General features: G+C 41.0%; 1 protein-coding gene across 4 annotated transcripts in view; it reads left to right on the top strand.

Moving 5' to 3' along the window:
• Positions 1 to 2,339: 2,339 nt before the first annotated feature.
• Positions 2,340 to 19,159, top strand: part of LOC115162472 (rho guanine nucleotide exchange factor 10) — a 90,749-nt gene continuing 73,929 nt past the window's right edge. For 2 of the 4 annotated variants that reach the window (XM_029713802.1, XM_029713801.1), the window contains exon 1: positions 2,340 to 2,511. The gene's annotated coding sequence lies outside the window, so the exon portion shown is untranslated. The remainder of the gene's footprint in view (positions 2,512 to 19,159) is intronic. The other 2 variants (XM_029713804.1, XM_029713803.1) reach the window with 1 other exon arrangement.

The following is a 19,159-nucleotide window of genomic DNA, read 5'->3' as shown; positions in this document are numbered from 1 at the left end:
ATTGTCTAGTCTATATTTTGGGGGAAATGCATGTTTGTTCTTTATTAGAAACATTTTTTATGAGAAATGAGTTACTGCTGTGTGCTCCATAAATTCAAAGCAATATACACTGCTCAAAATAATAAAATAAAGGGAACACTTAAACAACACAATGTAACTCCAAGTCAATCACACTTCTGTGAAATCAAACTGTCCACTTAGGAAGTAACACTGATTGACAATAAATTTCACATGCTGTTGTGCAAATGGAATAAACAACAGGTGGAAATTATAGGCAATTAGCAAGATTTATGCAGGTGGTGACCACAGACCACTTCTCAGTTCCTATGCTTCCTGGCTGATGTTTTGGTCACTTTTGAATGCTGGCGGTGCTTTCACTCTAGTGGTAGCATGAGACGGGAGTCTACAACCCACACAAGTGGCACCGGTAGTGCAGCTCATCCAGGATGGCACATCAATGCGAGCTGTGGCAAGAAGGTTTGCTGTGTCTGTCAGCGTAGTGTCCAGAGCATGGAGGCGCTACCAGGAGACAGGCCAGTACATCAGGAGACGTGGAGGAGGCCGTAGGAGGGCAACAACCCAGCAGCAGGACCGTTACCTCCGCCTTTGTGCAAGGAGGAGCAGGAGAAGCACTGCCAGAGCCCTGCAAAATGACCTCCAGCAGGCCACAAATGTGCATGTGTCTGCTCAAACGGTCAGAAACAGACTCCATGAGGGTGGTATGAGGGCCCGACGTCCACAGGTGGGGGTTGTGCTTACAGCCCAACACCGTGCAGGACGTTTGGCATTTGCCAGAGAACACCAAGATTGGCAAATTCGCCACTGGCGCCCTGTGCTCTTCACAGATGAAAGCAGGTTCACACTGAGCACATGTGACAGACGTGACAGTCTGGAGACACCGTGGAGAACGTTCTGCTGCCTGCAACATCCTCCAGCATGACCGGTTTGGCGGTGGGTCAGTCATGGTGTGGGGTGGCATTTCTTTGGGGGGGCCGCACAGCCCTCCATGTGCTCGCCAGAGGTAGCCTGACTGCCATTAGGTACCAAGATGAGAATATAGCATATAGACCCCTTGTGAGACCATATGCTGGTGCGGTTGGACCTGGGTTCCTCCTAATGCAAGACAATGCTAGACCTCGTGTGGCTGGAGTGTGTCAGCAGTTCCTGCAAGAGGAAGACATTGATGCTATGGACTGGCCCGCCCGTTCCCCAGACCTGAATCCAATTGAGCACATCTGGGACATCATGTCTCGCTCCATCCACCAACGCCACGTTGCACCACAGACTGTCCAGGAGTTGGCGGATGCTTTAGTCCAGGTCTGGGAGGAGATCCCTCAGGAGACCATCCGCCACCTCATCAGGAGCATGCCCAGGCGTTGTAGGGAGGTCATACAGGCACGTGGAGGCCACACACACTAATGAGCCTCATTTTGACTTGTTTTAAGGACATTACATCAAAGTTGGTTCAGCCTGTAGTGTGGTTTTCCACTTTAATTTTGAGTGTGACTCCAAATCCAGACCTCCATGGGTTGATAAATTGGATTTCCATTGATTATTTTTGTGTGATTTTGTTGTCAGCACATTCAACTATGTAAAGAAAAAAGTATTTAATAAGATTATTTCTTTCATTCAGATCTAGGATGTGTTGTTTAAGTGTTCCCTTTATTTTTTTGAGCAGTATATTATTTATCCACTAGATGGCATGATAGGATTGGATGTAATACCTGTCTGGACGCTCAATTTTCTCAATGCTGGACGGACAATGGGAACTGCCGCACTTACTTTCTGGTGCTTTTCAGATGTGTGGGGAAACTTTGAGTCTATGAACTCATATATTACAGATTTGGAAAGATATTGTGGGAAATCACATTTTTGTCTAGAATAGATGGACATCTGCCTAGAGTTAATAACGTTTTGGGAATTGTTTACTGTTGATTTATTTACAGACAGAATAAATACTATTCACTTCAAGGCAATATTGACCCAACTCACCACAGACCTATGGAACTCACTCATATGTGCCGAAATTAACAGACGAGTGTGTGTAGTAGGCTAGTTACTTCAAATTTGACGTGGCAAAGTCAGATTATGATGAGTTTATAAAGTGGGAACATAGAGCAAATATATAGATACATCAAATAGCTCACATATGGTAATACGTTCACTGATGACTGACTAATGCATGCACAGCTGTTCCAAGGGAGCCACCTCACTGATCACGTGGTACAAATTGTCACACGCATACTTCATCCTAGGCGGGACCTCAGGAATGTGATTGAGTGCCCCTTAGGCCAATTAAGGCTTCGCCCCCCCGAAGTCTCCACCAATGACTGAGGAGGAGGCAGTCTCTTGGATTGAGTCAAATTGCGTTTGCAAAAGCTTAGGAAAATGGAAAAACAGAAAATTCACTTGGCGGAGCAGAAGTTCATACTCAAGTGTTTTGACAGAGATTTGTTTACACATCTGTACTGTGGGACTAGAAGGACGTTGTTCATCAGGAGTTTAAATATGGTGAGTTATGTTATGGGACTTCAAGAGTGTTTGAAAGTGGTTTATATGTAATTTTGAGACTTCAATACAGTAGTAACCACATTATGTTTAGCTGTATTTTGAGGTGGAAGGTATCAGCAAATAGACTAGATCCTACTTTCATTATCCAATTAGTTTTTTTCTCTGCAAACAAAAAAAGTGAGTGGTCGAACCCTGCTGCGCTGTTATAACGTGGTGAGTTGTCTTGTATTGTCAGGCGAGATGCAGTGTATTGACTTACATTGTATCGTCCTGGTTGGTTCTTTTTAGTTCGGCTCCTGTAAACCTTTTGTCCCTTCATATTTCCAAGCAAGGCAAAGAGTACATTTTCTAATATGTATTATGCACAGCCTTTCATCACTGATTTTTAGTGTCAGAAGTTGGCAGGCCCAGGGAGGGAAGGGACATGGCTGTCATGCAAATGACAATCTTGTGATGAATTGCTAGATGTTCTCTACAAACTCAATGGCTGAAATGTGTGGTACCCCATGTTCTTTTTTTGAGGGTGCAGGTGCATGATATCAGATGTCCTTAAAGTCATAACTTGGATTGCGTACCAACAAGTGCAACCTGAATTGTATGATTTTTGTCCACTCCAGACATGTACGTACATCTCTCTTCAAACTTTGTACAGTGTATCAAAGTTTGATTCAAACAGTGAGTCTTTAGAAAGGGTTCCAGAATACTCACCCCTAACTCCACTCTAACAAATTAACTTAGTCATGCCATGCATAGCATTCCTCAAAGCAAGTGCATGACTCTAATGATCTGGAACTTTCTTTGGCAACACTTGTATTAATCAGAAAAGTTGAATTTAATCAAACTGTTGGTCCAAGTTGTTAGAGTAGCCTGCAACCCCATCCGATCAAAGAGTATTTCAGGAATCTATGTGCCTCGGGCCAGGCTGCTAAAAGATGGTTTTGATACGGTGATCGCTTTGATCTTCTCTTGTATTGTCTGGCTCCATGCTTGTCCAGTTCACTTTTCATCAGGGTTGGGAGCCTGTGAGAGTTGCACACACTACATGGCCATTTTCTTTGCAAATAGCCACGTCACTTGGCTGCTGTGAGTACAGATGCCTCCACCCCCGATAATGACTCCTAAAAAAGGGTCTCTGGTATTTAGGACCAAATCCAGGTGAGGGGTCACATGTAGCAAAATTGTGTTTTTACATTGACTAAAAGTAGAGACTCCGAGCTAGAAAATATTATATTATACAATGCATTTGAAGAACAATGAGAAAGTAATTCTGCTTTGAAAGTTGATAAACTTGTAACCCCACTTTTGAGAAATTGGGTGTGAATGTTTTGGTATTCCTACTGGAGAGCTCTGTCTACCCCCATTCAGCATCGCTCACACCCTCTTAAGCCTTGGCCCCATCCTTCTCTTTAAGGATGTTCACTACAGTGTAGTGAACAACCTAAGATTAAGTCTAAAACTGGTGTAAGTAAAAGCAAACGTAGTAGTATAGATTTACTTTATCTTTATCTAGCCTATATCCTAATCTGACTTTGGTGCAGGCCAAGTTGTTCTTCACATTAACGTCTCTGGTAAACACACACTTTATAAAATAAAATCAAAGTTTGTCACATGCACAGGATACAGAAGGTGGAAACGGGACAGTGAAAGGGTTACTTGCATAGTGGAGTCTTGTTTAGACATGTAGCTAGCTAGTTAAACAATTAACCATAATTCCAACTCTAATGCTGCGTTCAAAACAACTGGGAACTCTGGAAAAATATAAACTCGGACTGGGAAAAATGTATTTGAACGGTCATCCAACTCGGAATTCCAACTCTGGCCTCTTTCTAGAGCTTCTACACAGATCATACACGTAATGTTAGCTAGCGAGCCAGCCAGCTAACGTTAGCTAGCTAGCTAACAGTACGCTTTAACTTGCAATGAAAAATGACTTAATGACAAAACTAGAAACGGATAATATCTGAAAATGCCGCTAGACTCTTACCCGTATAGATGGATTAACGCTTCTCCCTCTGTCATGGTTGCACTAAGTATGAAGATGTAATCAATAGACAGGTGTTTTATACAACAGCCCTCTTTTTGGACTCTCTGCATCTGGCAATCATCTCTCTGCTTCCACTGGGCAGTCCACTGATTTCAAATCTCAGTCAACTTCTTCCGTGACAAGGACACCGTTTCAACCCCACCACCTCCAGAAAGTAGTCCATCACAACGTTTTCCCACTGAGCTTTGTCGATAGTGCTATTAACTTCAGGGCAGCAATGTTGAGAAAAGTAGCAAGACTTTTTCAGTTCTTCATGATATCTTTAAAAAAAATCAGCGGTAGACAGGATTACCTACACATACTTAGCAGCTCACGTTATAGACAGAAGCGTGCTACATGGCAGACCAATCTGAATTCATCTCTCGGCATGTCCAGCCCATCTTATCTCAGCCAATCATGGCTAGAGGGAAGGTTCCTGTATTTTTTTTCGTTGCTAAACCAACTAGGCTCGTCATCTAACAATTTTATTCATATTTACAGATGGCATACAAGTTTGTTATTAAGGCGCATGAAATTTCACACTCCAGAAGGCATTTCTGTCAAAGTATTTTTGTTAAAAAAAAAAAAAAGACTCCTGGAAGTAGTAACGTGCGACATATGCCTAGTTTCTTGAAACGGGTAACATTTAGGGACTGGAGGACTCTTGGCTGTGACCCGGTCTACTGCATACAGAGGTTCTATTGCTGAGCAGTCAGGTAAGCCCTGGGCCTGTAGACGGCACACTCCGCCATGCGCGACACTTCCTCCTGCAGAGCAAACATCACACGTACATCTCCATCTCACCATAAACATAATCTTTGACTTGGCTCATTTAGCTCTGGCTCCTGGTTTAGGCTTACATGCTGAGGATAATGCTATTACTTTCCTTCAGCATCCCGCCCTGTTTTGTTGTCGGCTTCATAATAGAGGGTTACTTTCAGATTGGAGGCTCTGTTGCTGTTTTTTTTCTTGGTTATTGTCTCTCACAGATGCAGCTGGATAGAATTGCTAATTTCCCAAAGTGTGTGTGTCGGGTCTGTAAGTCCATCCAGTGGGTAGAGGCTTATGGGAAAGCTTCCGAGTGTCTGGCAGAGGGTGAGAGCCAGACCAGAGTACATAGCAGTCTGCAGAGAGGAGCATACTTCCCATTTTTCAGAGGACTGATCGATCATGCATTTTAAATCCTCCCATCCCCCACTGAGGAGTCACTGATATGTAATGTGGAACGGATCAGCATATAGCACAGCTGTGAAACTGACTGACTGGGCCTTCCTTCCTTCTGCAGGTGGACATGGAAAATTTGTCATGTACCAAAATAAGTATTTACCAGCTGTGAACATCTATGTTCAGAATTGGATATGACTCAAGCTGTATAACTTCTAGTTCTGTTGTTTTCAATATTTTTGGACACTTTTTCCATATGAAGGATCTGTGACCTCCTATAATGTCTTTTTTTTTATTTGGGTGACCTAACAAAAGTCCTGAACACATTCTCTCCAGTACCCACTTTGAAGTCTGCATATTACTGTAAAAATTGGAAGCGTTTAACTGGCCTATTGTCATTTGCCGTAGTTTGAGGTTGGAGGCAATTTTGTGCTGTTTATTCTATTGATATTGAAATGCCTCCAGAGCTATTAGCTGGGCAACTAACAAAGAAAGACCTATTTGGGCTCTCCCTCTCTCTCCCATTGCCTCACACACTGACATAGTGTTCTGTTTTTCTGACGACATGCCGGACTCTCTCTCTCTCAAGGCCCCAGTCTGCACTGGATGGGTGGGGACCCTCTTTCTGAGTGACTGTGACTATGGTGATGGCCTCCATCTTTAATGGGACGTTACATAGCAACTCAAGTGCTACACCACAGCCTGTCGTTTCCAATGGGAACAAATGAGTCATAGTGGGCAGAACAAACAAGGGGGGCAGAGCCAAGCACGAGTTAGTGACATCCTATTGGTGCATTCTAGCATGTATTTGCATATTTCTGCTAGGGAACGCCTACTCTGAAGTGCGTGTGTGCAATAACTCAATTTTCACTTGCATTCCTTTTAAACAATGACATTTGTAAAAACTTTGACAAAGGGTAACTTAGTCCACAATGTTCTTAACAGATTTTAGTTTTGGGAACAGAACAGATCAAATGTCAGCATAATGTCGTCCAAAATCCAACTGGCTCCATCTTCTCCCACTGCCGGCCAGTGGGCTTCCTCTCATCACCATATTTGATAGTCAGTGGAAACGCCAACAGATGCTTCAAACTTATACATCCTGTGAAATATCTGTGGCCACACTCTCATTTTGCCCAGCAACTTCTGTGTTCAAAGGGCTGGACTGAGATGGTTAGAAGGGAATGATTTCATTCACCCCTTCTGTGACGGTTGGTCGAATTACTGGATTCGAACCAGGGACTGTAGTGACGCCTCTTGCACTGAGATGCAGTGCCTTAGACCGCTGCGCCACTCGGGAACCCATATACACTACTGGTCAAAAGTTTCAGAACACCTACTCATTCAAGGGATTTTCTTTATTTGTACTATTTTCTACATTGTAGAATAATAGTGATGACATTAACTATGAAATAACTCATGGAATCATGTAGTAACCAAAAGTGTTAAACAAATCAAAATATACAGATACTTCAAATTGCCACCCATTGCCTTGATGACAGCTTTGCATTCTCTCAACCAGCTTCACCTGGAATGGTTTTCCTACAGTCTTGAAGGAGTTCCCACATATGCTGAGTACTGCTTTTCCTTCACTCTGCGGCCCGACTCATCCCAAACGATCTAAATTTGGTTGGGATGGAGGCCAAGTCATCTGATGCAGTACTCTCCTTCTTGGTAAAATAGCTCTTACACAGCCTAGAGATGTGTTGTCATTGTCCTGCTGAAAAACAAATGACAGTCCCACTAAGCCCAAACCAGATGGGATGGCGAATTGCTGCAGAATGCTGTGGTAGCCATGCTGGTTAAGTGTGCCTTGAATTCTAAATAAATCCCAGACAGTGTCACAAGCAAAGCACCCCCAAACCATAACACCTCCTCCTCCATGCTTTACAGTGGGAAATACACATGCAGAGATCATCTGTTCACCCACACAGTGTCTCACAAAGACACTGCTGTTGGAACCAAAAATCTCAAATTTGGACAAATTTCCACTGGTCTAATGTCCATTGATTGTGTTTCTTGGCCCAAGCAAATCTCTTCTTCTTATTGGTGTCCTTTAGTAATGGTTTCTTTGCAGAAATTTGACCATGAAGGCCTGACTCATGCAGTCTCCTCTGAACAGTTGATGTCTTACTTGAACTCTGTAAAGCTTTTATTTGAGCTGCAATTTCTGAGGCTAGTAACTCTAATGAACTTATCCTCTGCTGCAGAGGTAACTCTGGGTCTTTCTTTTAGGGCTGGGCGGTATACCGTATTTTACTATATACCGGTATTTATGCACAGACCGGTTTGGGTTTTTACTTTACCTTGAATGTTTGGTTTGTTAAATGTGATACGCCGTGTGTAACGTCCATTTAATTGTATTTTTATTTTTTTATAGTTTACTCCGCTACTTGAGTCATCCCTCTCCGCTCGCTCTCTCTCTCTCTATGCCGCTTTCCACACAGACCTGGTCCCACCACCTGTCACTCAAGGAGCGCATTTGTCTATGTCGTTTCCACTTTGATCTTAATATAAATTCACAAGCGTTCTATAATTACAATATTAGTTTGTTTTTCTTACATCTGCAAACAGCTAGTTTGTATTTTCTTAACAAGTTAAGCTAAATTGTGTTCGCCACTAATGCTAATCGCTAGCTAATAAAAGTACTGAGTCAGCGCAAACGTAGCTAGTTAATACAGCCTAATACCAGTAATGGTGGAGGCTTAAATCAGCATGTTTGTGCAACAGTATCTTCTAAATCAAAGAGGAATAGGTGAAGCATGAATATGTTGGCTATATGAATAGAGATTTAATGTAGCCAAAGACTATAGGGTCCGCTAGGAAACACTGAACATCACTTTGGTTCCTACCCTGTCACAATAACTCGTCCATGGCATTTTCATTCGTTGTCATGTCAAACACTGTATTCAAAGTGCCCACTATTATTTATGTTCTAACTAACTATATATTGCAATTCTATTTTCATGATTCCAAAAGTTAATCCAAGTGGTTATCTAAATTGCAACATTTTATAAAAAATAAGGCCTAGTATTTTTGCCCATATAGTGGCAGTGTGGAAATGGATCTTTTGAGTGCAGGAAATAATTTTGGGTTGAATTGAACAGTATAAAACAATCAGAATGGAGAAAGACCCATTGAAATAATTTAGAATGTGTTGCCATCCTAGGGTCACGCACTACTCAAAGCAAATTTAGAACTTTTATTAATCAAAAACATAAAATTCTGTCAAATTTGAAAAATACCATGATATTATATTTTGGCCATATCGCCCAGCCCTACTTCCTTTTGGCAGTACTCATGAGAGCCAGTTTCATCATAGCACTTGATGGGTTTTTGTGACTGCACATGAAGAAATGTTCAAAGTTCTTAATGTGTCCTATTGACTGACCTTCATGTTTAAGGTAATGATGGACTGTTTCTCTTTGCTTATTTGAGCTCCTTGCCATAATATGGACTTGGTCTTTTACCAAATAGGAATATCTTCTGTATACCTCACCTACCTTCTCAACACAACTGATTGGCTCAAACACATTAAGAAGGAAAGAAATTGCACAAATTAACTTTTAACAAGGCACACCTGTTTAATTAGGGATGCACCGATATGACATTTTTGACCGATATCCAATATTTTCCTTGACAAAAAAATAAAACGATACGATAGCCAGTTCTATCAAAGACAGCCAACCCTCACTAAATCTAGCTAAGGTAGTTAGCTAGCAAGCAACACATTGGTTGGTTAGCCAAGAACATTTAACAATAGCTTTGGTAATTACACAATATCTAATACATGTATGACATTAACTCTACTGGACTCAACTTTAATTTTCAAAAGAATTCTCCCCTTGGTCAGTCACACTGCACATTGGTGTCAAGCTAGGTGGCTAGCTGTGTTAGCAAGCTTGATGAAAATGTATTCAACTGCAAGCAAGGTTCTTCTTCCTCTGTCACCCACCAGGTTAAAAACGTTTTAATTAAATGTTATGAATGTAAAATAAAATGCCATTATCCACAAGCTTTTTTAGTGGTGCTCTTCTCTTTCTGAAGAAAAATTGTCAGTTGGAGGCGGGGCTTGAGGCAGGCATTTGAAATTGTGATTGACAGCTCAGGAAATATATATTTACAGATAATATGTCTGAGAGTTTTCAAAAACACTTTTTTTTAATGTTTCATACTAAGTGGTATCTCAATAGCTGCAGAATGTGTTTTCAACTACAACTCAATGATCCAACTTTTGCATGCAAAATGCCACTCTGGGAACCTAATACTAAGGTACAAGAAGTCAATAGAGACTCAACATTATCATCAGGGTAGAGAAGGTTGTGAGGTGTGTTTTTTTTAAACATATTTGATAAATACATTTTCTCCAATATATTTTATTGAAATGTATTCCAATCTATAACTTTTCTGTATGGGTGACCTACCCTAATAAAGCCAGTGCAGCTTTAACCCTAGGACATGCTATTGAAGTGTATTTCCCACACCCGACACCTGTGTAATTACTGCTCCTCTGGCTGTATTGATCCCTGTGTCTAGGTCAGATAACATTTCAGGTCTGTCAGAGGCTTTAGAAAGCAGCTATGAACATAATACTCAGCTATGCAATGGTATACATTGAGTTACTGCATGCTAACACGCTCTGTAGATCTGTTTCTCTTCATGGGCTCTTATAGCCGAGCAGTTTGCATACACAAGGATATATCATTAGTTATTGCTGACGTGGACATTCCGAAAGTGTTAGATTTCTAATGAGAGAAATATCCGCTATACTTTAAGTTCCACTCCTTGGAGGCTTACTGACTGCATGCTGCTCTCATCTGCTATCTCACTGTGGTTTTCAGGGCTCCTCCTCTGCATGTCATAAAACTGGTTCTGCCTGGCCCCCTGTCAACACACACACACACACACACACACACACACACGGAGAGAAAGAATTCCATCTAGACACCGTTGCACTAGAGCAATCAAAAAACGATACATACCTCGGACTAAACATCAGCGCCACAGGTAACTTCCACAAACCTGTGAACGATCTGAGAGACAAGGCAAAAGGAACATAAAATTTGACATACCAATTTAGGCTCTGGCTAAAAATACTTGAATCAGTTATAGAACCCATTGCCCTTTATGGTTGTGAGGTCTGGGGTCCGCTCGCCAACCAATAATTCACAAAATGGGACAAACACCAAATTGAGACCTGCATGCAGAATTCTGCAAAAATATCCTCTGTGAACAAGATAAAATGCCAAATAATGCATGCAGAGCAGAATTAGGACGATACCCGCAAATTATCAAAATCCAGAAAAGATTTGTTAAATTCTACAACCACCTAAAAGTAAGCAATTCCCAAACCGTCCATAACAAAGCCATTAACTACAGCGAGATGAACCTGGAGAAGAGTCCCCTAAGCAAGCTTGTCCTGTGGCTCTGTTTACAAACAGAGCCCCAAGACAGCAACACAATTAGACCCAACCAAATCCAGAGAAAACAAAAAGATAATTACTTGACACATTGGAAAGAATTAGCATTCTAGTTTGCTCTGTTTTTTTGTTATTTGGCCCTAATCAGAGAGTAAACAGTGGCAGAATACCTGACCACTGTGACTGACCCAAACTTAAGGAAAGCTTTGACTATGTACAGACTCCGTGAGTATAGCCTTGCTTTTGAGAAAGGCTGCCGTAGGCAAACCTGGCTCTCCAGAATACCGGCTATGTGCACACTGCCCACAAAATGAGGTGGAAACTGAGCTGCACTTCCTCACCTCCTGCCAAATGTATGACCAAATTAGAGACACATTTCCCTTAGACTACACAGACCCACAAAGAATTTGAAAACAAATCCAATTTTGATAAACTCCCATATCTATTGGGTGAGCAATCACAGCAGCAAGATATGTGACCTGTTGCCACAAGAAAAGGGCAAACGGTGAAGAACAAACACCATTGCAAATACAACCTGTATGTTTATTTATTTTCCCTTTTGTACTTTAACTATTTGCACATCATTACAACACATGACATTTTGAAGTGTCTTTTATTCTTTTGGATCTTTTGAATATTGTTTACTGTTTCATTTTGTATTGTTTATTATCTATTTCACTTGCTTTGGCAATGTAAACATATGTTTCCCATGCCAATAAAGCCCTTAAATTGATTTGAAATGCAGAAAGGGGAGAGGGACAGAGTGCCTGGCCATTTTAGTAGGCTACAGGGCACTGTCCTCCCCAGCGCAAGTATCTTTGTCACCCCTGTCCATCTATTCACAGAGAGGACTGTTTGTGTATAATGGACCACTGATTACAGTAATGCTGGTGATGGGAGACAATGACACACAGCTCCAGCCCAAGAAGCAAAAAGAGTGTGTGTGTGCATGTATGTAGAGGATTCTCTCTGCTCTCTACTGGTGCAGCTGTGAGCTCCATAGCTGGCTCTGGGTTTTGTTTGTGACTCTGTCAAACCATTTGTGGAATGCCACTTGTTATTAAAAGTGCTTGAGATGTTTTTTGGTTTTATAGAGGCGTCAAACTCTTCAAGCAACAAGAAGCTGTCAGTGACACACAATTTGGTCGCCTGGCTGCAGTCTTGGTTTGAAGTAGTCTACAGAGTAGATTGTGATTTTCATTATGCAGCAGTCAATGTATGTGATAACTCCTCACCCTTCTGTGAACATGCTTATTATTACTGTTGTGACTAGGGCTGTGGCGGTCACGAAGTTTCACCAGCCGGTGATTGTCAACCAAATAACATAAACACATTTTAGCATCGCCTGGCTTCCACACATGGCCTACAAGACATTTTAAAAAGTCTAACAAATCCATGTAATGTAGCCTAGACCTTCGCAATAAGTCCATAATTTTATTTTAGACAGATCTAAAGAAGCATGATATGAAGAAAATGTAGTCTGTTTCAGAAAAGAATAGCATACTCTGTTGTCCTAATGTGGCTATGCCAAATGGCTGTGGGCTACACTAGTTCATTTAGCAGACAAGATTTGCTTATAATTCCACGGCATTATTTTATAGTATGAAGAATACAATTGCACAAAGCTGAATAAAATCTAAATATTTTCTCCCAACGATTTGAGGGAGTGCCCACATGCGGTTTAACAAAGAAATAGGTATTCCTCCTATATGCATAATTTAGAGTTATTAATGTAACTTCAGTTCTACAAACGTTGCGCTATATGTTTTGATTTTTTTTAATACATTTTAAGGCTGCATGATGAGACTAATGATTTTGAAAAAAGTCAGTTGAAAGGAATGAGTTCTGCTTTGTTTTTGAGCAGTCTGTACACACTCCAACAGTCTCTCATTCACAATTTGACAAGCACTTGATAATGCCTCGAATTTCACAGCGGCATCCCCTTTGTGTCCGTACTGCACCCTAAAAAAAAAAATCCATGCCTTTTGTGGCCCGGAGTGCTGCGTTGTGCCCTTCTCCCTGAGTGTGCTGCGCAATCCGACGCGTCTCTCACTCACACGGCTCTCTGACACATGATCTGGTCTTTTTCACTGGCTACAAGTTAAGACCGACACATCGGGGACGCACGCAACTGTGCGCGTCCTTATCCAATGCCGAGGTGCATATAAAAGATATTGGAAGAACTGTCCACATTTACTTTTCGTCAGCCAATAAGATGAGTAGGCCTAACGAACAGCAAAAGCACTAGCCTATGTAAATTTATTATCCTCCATAGTACAAAAGCCAAGCTATTCTGTGTTAGAAATACATATTCCAAACAGTCTGGGACAGTTGTGATTTGATGGATCCCAAATTAATACAACCACTAGCATACCTTTTTTTATGCTATATGGCTGACGCAACATATCAGAACTTTTAGCTTAAAAGTTTGTTAGGCTATTTCTTCACATTACAAGCGCAGCAATGCGCACATGGTAGTGGCTATAAGCGTGAATGTTCCATTTGCTGAAAACCCCATTATCAGAAGTGACCGCAAACGCAATTATGTATGTAATGCTTTTATTATAAATGTGCATTTTTATGGTGAAAATGATCTTCCCCAAACTTGAAACTGTCGCGATGCTTATGTATGCCAGTTAGGCTCTACACCCCTTGTAAAGCAGATTAATGTACTTACTTTTTAGAAGTTATTTGGCCACTTTAGTTGTGATAACAAACCTTATGTAGCCTATATGTTTTGATGAGCTGTGCGGCTATGATTCGAACAAGTAGCAAAAAAAGGCATTGTTTTTTTATGCTGGGCATCATTCACAAGTGTTAATATATAATTCACAAGTGATAGGCTAATATTGTCACCCATCTGAATAAATGATAAATGTGGGACATTTTGTTATGATTTAAAATGGACCTGTATTGGGGCAGGGGAAAAATGCATGTCATCTATGCACTTAACCTCTCTGGGCAAACGTCCCACCCTAGTCAACAGCCAGTGGAATCCCGTGGCGCGATATTCAAATACCTTAGAAATGCTATTACTTCAATTTCTCAAACATATGACTATTTTACACCATTTTAAAGACAAGACTCTCCTTTATCTAACCACACTGTCCGATTTCAAAAAGGCTTTACAACAAAAGCAAAACATTAGATTATGTCAGCAGAGTACCCAGCCAGAAATAATCAGACACCCATTTTTCAAGCTAGCATATAATGTCACCAAAACCACAGCTAAATGCAGCACTAACCTTTGATCTTCATCAGATGACACTCCTAGGACATTATGTTATACAATACATGCATGTTTTGTTCAATCAAGTTCATATTTATATCAAAAAACAGCTTTTTACATTAGCATGTGACTAGCATTCCCACCGAACACTTCCGGTGAATTTACTAAATTACTCACGATAAACGTTCACAAAAAACACAGCCCCTAGAGGTTAAAATTGTTATGTGGGACGCAAGCGTGCCACCCCTGGTACACCCTATCAACAACAGGTGAAATATCAAGAGCGCCAAATTTGAAAACAATTAAATGTCATAATTCAAATTTCTCAAACATACAACTATCTTACACCCTTTGAAAGATAAACATCTCCTTAATCTAACCACGTTGTCCGATTTCAAAAAGGCTTTACGGCGAAAGCATAAAGTTAGATTATGTTAGGAGAGTACATTGACAATAGCTGTGTGTAATGTTTTGTCAATTCAAAGACAGGCGTCACCAAAAGCAGAAAACCAGCTAAAATTATGCACTAACCTTTGACAATCTCCATCAGATGACACTCCTAGGACATTATGTTAGACAATACATGCATTTTTAGTTCTATCAAGTTCATATTTATATCCAAAAACAGCGTTTTACTATGGCGTTGATGTTCAGGAAATCGTTTCCCTCCAATAACCGCCAGTCAAGTCAGCACAACAAATTAAATAATTACTATTCGAAAACATTGGTAAAATATTATATTGTCATTCAAAGAATTATAGAACGCAACCGGCTTGCCAGATTTAAAAATAACCTTACTGGGAAATCACACTTTGCAATAATCTGAGCACTGCGCCCAGAAAAATACGCTTTGCGATACAGACTAACCGCCATGTTGGAGAGATCTAAAATCGAAAATACTATGTAAATAATCCATTACCTTTGATTCTCTTCATCAGATGTCACTTCCAGGAATCCCAGGTCCATAACGAATGTAGTTTTGTTCGAAAAAGCTCATAATTTATGTCCAAAAAGCTCCGTGTTGTTAGCACATGATCTATGCCCGCCGGACTTCACTTCATGAACGAGGGGGAAAAAAAATATTTACGTTCGTTCAAACATGTCAAACGTTGTATAGCATAAATCATTAGTGCCTTTTTTAACCAGAACATGAATAATATTCAAGGCGGACGATTGCGTTCTCTTTTAAAACGTATTGGAACGAGAGTACCCAACATGAACTCGCACGCCAGAGTCTAATCGGCCACCACCGTTCCATGGCTCTTGTTCGGTCAGATCTCACAGTATAAGACTCAAAACACTTTGTAAAGACTGGTGACATCTAGTGGAAGCCATAGGAAGTGCACCACGATTAATAAGCCCCTGTGTGTTTCAATGGCATAGGCTTAAAGGTAATTCAACACATCAGGTATCCGCTTCCTGTCAGAATTTGTCTCAGGGTCTTGACTGCCATATGAGTTCTGTTATACTTACAGACACCATTCAAACAGTTTTAGAAAATTCAGTGTTTTCTATCCAAACCTGAATAATAATATGCATATTCTAGCTTCTGAGTTGGTGTAGGAGGCAGTTAAAAATGGGCACATATTTTTTTCAAAATTCTCAATACTGCCCCCTAGCCCTAAGAAGTTAAGAATTATAGATACAGAACTCCTTTATGCAATCACGGTGTCCGATTTTAAAATAGCTTTTCGGTGAAAGCACATTTTGCAAAATTCTGAGTAGATGGCCCGGCCATCACAGGCTAGCTATTTTGGTACTCACCAAACTCAGATTTACTATAAGAAAAATTGGATTACCTTTGCTGTTCTTCGTCAGAATGCACTCCCAGAACTTCTACTTCAATAACAAATATTGGTTTGCTTCCAAATAATCCATAGTTATATCCAAATAGCGGCGTTTTGTTCGTGCGTTCAAGACACTATCCGAAGGGTAAAGAAGGATGATGCGCCCGGCGCGTTTCGTGACAAAACATTTCAAAATATTCCATTACCGTACTTCGAAGCATGTCAAACGCTGTTTAAAATCAATTTTTATGCGATTTTTCTCGTAAAAAAGCGATAATATTCAGACCGGGAGTCGTTGTTTTCGTTCAAAGACTGAAAATGTAAACATGGAGTCGTCTCGTGCACGCGCGCACCAGTCTCATTGTTCTCAGATCGACCACTTACCAAATGCGCTACTGTTTTTGAGCCATGGCCTGCAAAGTCATCATTCAACGTTCTGGCGCCTTCTGAGAGCCTATGGGAGCGTTAGAAAATGTCACATTACAGCAGAGATCCTTTGTTTAGGATAGAGATGTCAAAGAAGGCCAAGAAATGGTCAGAGAGGGCGCTTACTGTTTGGAATCTTCTCAGGTTTTGGCCTGCCATATGAGTTCTGTTATACTCACAGACACCATTCAAACAGTTTTAGAAACTTTAGGGTGTTTTCTATCCAAATCAAACAAGTATATGCATATTCTAGTTACTGGGCAGGAGTAGTAACCAGATTAAATCGGGTATGTTTTTTTATCCGGCCGTGCAAATACTGCCCCCTATCCCCAACAGATTAAATAGCGAATGGAGGACGCTTTTCCAGTGGTTCATTTTCATGCCAGCCAGGTAGGCTATACTCCTGTTGTAAAGAGAAGCAATGTGCTTAATATTAGGAGAGTTTAGAAATAAATATAGTAGGCCTAGCCTATAGAACGCTGATGGAATCCTCTTTTTATTAGCGGCCATCACTCTTTTCTCACACAATTACATGGCCCATAGAAATGTTGCACAACATGAGCTCATGGGCTCTCATGAAGTGTTTGTTTAGATTTTTGAATACTTGCATTGATGTCAGAGGGATTAGAGGGACATTAGAGTGCTGAGTACCAGGCAGTTAGCAAGTTTGGTAGACTACTAATGACCAGCAGCATCAGAGCTTGGAGAAGCCTAATTACCATGACTAAACGATCATGTGAAATTTGACTACCTTCATGACTCGTGACCGCAGGTGTGGCGGTAATACGGTCACCACAACAGCCCTAGTTGTGACTCGTTTTAGTGACGTTTGTTGTGAACACACTGGAAACAAATCAGCAGCATTAACTGCAGGCCCTAGATTACTATTTTTCTGTCTGTGCATGGCTAACCAGAGGTTTACTTGTGTGTTGCTGACTTGTAATGATATGCTTGGTCAAGTCTGTCATCAGACTGTTCTTTTTTTTTCACCCTTTTTGGCTCAGCTGCCTGCCTGCCCGCCACCCTGCCTGCCCCCTGCCCGCCACCTAGACCTACTTTAAAGGAATGTTTGGAAGCCTCCAATAGGCGTGGTGTAAGTATAGGGTGCTGACAGACCAACAGCGAGTTTCATATGTACAGTACCAGTCAAAAGTTTGGACACCTACTCATTCAAGTTTTTTTATTATATATATTTTCTACATTGTAGAATAGTAGTGAAGACAACTATGAAATAACACATATGTAATAACCAAAAAAAGTTAAACAAATCAAAATATATTTGAGCCACCCTTTGCCTTGATAGCTTTGCACACTCTTGGCATTCTCTCAACCAGCTTAATGAGGAATGCTTTTTCAACGGTCTTGAAGGAGTTCCCACATATGTTGGCTGCTTTTCCTTCACTATGCTGTCCAACCCAACTCAATTGGGTTGAGGTCGGGTGATTGTGGAGGCCAGGTCATCTGATGTAGCACTCATCACTCTCCTTCTTGGTCAAATAGCCCTTACACAGCCTGGAGGTGTGTTTTGGGTCATTGTCCTGTTGAAAAACAAATGATAGTCCCACTGAGTGCAACCAGATGGGATGGCGTATCGCTGCAGAATGCTGCGGTAGCCACGCTGGTTAAGTATGCCTTGAATTCTAAATAAATCAGACTTTGTCACCAGCAAAGCACCATCACACCTCGTCTATGCTTCACAGTGGAAAACACGTTCACCTACTCTGTGTCTCACAAAAACACGTCGGTTGGAACCAAATATCTCCAATTTGGACTCATCAGACCAAAGAACAGATTTCCACCAGTCTAATGTCCATTGCTTGTGTTTCTTGGCCCAAGCAAGTCACTTCTTTATTGGTGTCCTTTAGTAGTGGCTTCTTTTCCACAACCATGAATGCCTGATTTTTACGCAGTCTCTTCTGAACAGTTGATGTTTCTGTTACTTGAACTCTGAAGCATTTATTTGGGCTGCAATTTCTGAGGCTGGTAACTCTAATGAATGTATCTTCTGCAGCAGAGGTAACTCTGGGTCTTCCTTTCCTGTGGCGGACCTCATGAGAGCCAGTTTCATCATAGCGCTTGATGGTTTTTGCGACTGCACTTGAAGAAACGTTCAAAGTTCTTGACATTTTCCAGATTGACTGACCTTCATATCTTAATGTAATGACGGACTGTTTCTCTTTTCTTATTTGAGCTGTTCTTGCCATTGGCTTAAACGAAGGAAGTACATTCCACAAATTAACAAGGCACACCTGTTAATTGAAATGCATGAGGTAGTCACCTGGAATGCAACTGATTGAGAGAATGCCAAGAAAGCTGTCATCAAGGCAAATGGTGGCTACTTTAGAGAATCTCAAATATTTTTAGATTTTAACACTTATTTTTTTTGGTTACTACATGATTACATGTTTTTTTTCATAGTTTGAGGTCTTCACTATTATTCTACAATGTAGCAAATAGTAAAAATAAAGACCCTCGATTGAGTAGGTGTCAACTTTTTGACTGGTACTGTATGTGAGAGGACCCCCCCCCCCCAATCTATGGTGGGCCAAGTGGTCCCAGGGGTTACGGCCTAGATGCCACAGGCCACGCAGGATGTAAT

The sequence above is a fragment of the Salmo trutta genome, chromosome 25, assembly GCF_901001165.1.
Source record: "Salmo trutta chromosome 25, fSalTru1.1, whole genome shotgun sequence".
NCBI classification, from domain to species: Eukaryota; Metazoa; Chordata; class Actinopteri; order Salmoniformes; family Salmonidae; genus Salmo; species Salmo trutta.
The sequence above is the reverse complement of the archived record's forward strand: the minus strand, read 5'-3'. Positions and strand labels throughout refer to the sequence as shown.